Here is a 1,442-nt window from a genome sequence, read left to right as displayed (position 1 = left end):
GAACCACTACAAAACGTTTTTGTATGATTGAGTCAGCTGTTTTTTTCCATAGATGAAGGGTTTGATAGTGGAATGATTTTCATTCCATCTCAGATATTTGCCACTAATATATTTTATGCATTTGTTAAATGTAGTCATCGAACCCTTTAAATTGAATCTAACATTTGTGCCTGGAAATTCAAAATATCACCTCTGCAAATGTCTTTGTGTATTAGCTCTAGTCTGATAAAGATTACATTTGTATGGAGTTTGTAAGCACTACCTGAGCCTTTTCATTCACTCCACTCAAATTCATACAAGTCCTTGCTTTATTTATTCGGCTAAATGTATTTTCTGGACTTCCTCTTGTGCCTGCAACGGTACGATGAAACATGATAAAACTTACCCCGTATACTTTTGTTGTGGTATTCTGAAACACAGATTATTTTGGTTGGTTTATCCATAGTTTAACTCGTTCCATATTGAATCAATGTGAGTATATGCAAGATTCTTAGAATGTACTGAAATTATAGAATTCTATGGCCATTTCAGAGTCAGTGATGTACTTGTAAACTCTAAATAACTTGATAGCATTGACATTGTTTGTCATTACTTTGAAATAAGGCATCTACATTGACATTAAACAGCACATTTTGAGAGTTTGGAGGTTTTAAGCAGAGTTGTTTGGTTTTACGTTCTGTATTTTCCAGTCCCAAATCAATCAAGCAGTATAGATGCAATCATGTGGTTTTGACTTTTTTTTCTCTCTATTATACAAACTGCATTACACAGTGAGACACCACTGGGTGTCACTATTTTTTATTATTATTATTAAAAAAAAAGCTTCACTCAAGACCTTACATGTGATGGTTGAAGGTATTGGGGATAATAAATAAAGTAAATCAATATTACATTATCAGATAAGGCAGGTTAATTGAGTTTAGCATTGTACATTACTTGATTATTGATTCTGCTTGTGTGTAGAGAGTTAATGTGAAGAAGAGTTAAGCAAAGAGAAATGAGTATGTAGACTTAATAATGCTCTTGATTGAGATACATCAGAGAGGATATGTTCTTGTTTTTCAATTATTGTATAAAGATGTGCTGAAAGAATTGGGGAAGAATCTGTGACTGAAGAGGAATTAACCACAGATTAAATAAATACGCACATGCATCAGTAAAAATAAGATTTAAAACAGAATAAAGAATATCAAAATGTATATTTTAAGGTATATTATGGGAATAAAGTACCTGTAAACTGTGATTGTACGGGGGAAATTTGGGCTAGCTTTCAATTTTATAAAAGCAGGTATGAGATTATAGACTGTATTTATATATTTTTTTTCTTGGACTTGGCAACCCTGCTCTTAACATAAAAAAAATATATTTTCAAAGATTTATTATCAAATGTATTCATTATAGATGCATACTTTTCAAGATTGATGTTTCATATATATATATAT

This window comes from Sinocyclocheilus grahami, unplaced genomic scaffold, assembly GCF_001515645.1.
Source record: "Sinocyclocheilus grahami isolate Dianchi unplaced genomic scaffold, SAMN03320097.WGS_v1.1 scaffold6410.1, whole genome shotgun sequence".
NCBI classification, from domain to species: Eukaryota; Metazoa; Chordata; class Actinopteri; order Cypriniformes; family Cyprinidae; genus Sinocyclocheilus; species Sinocyclocheilus grahami.
Note: the sequence above shows the minus strand (reverse complement) of the source record.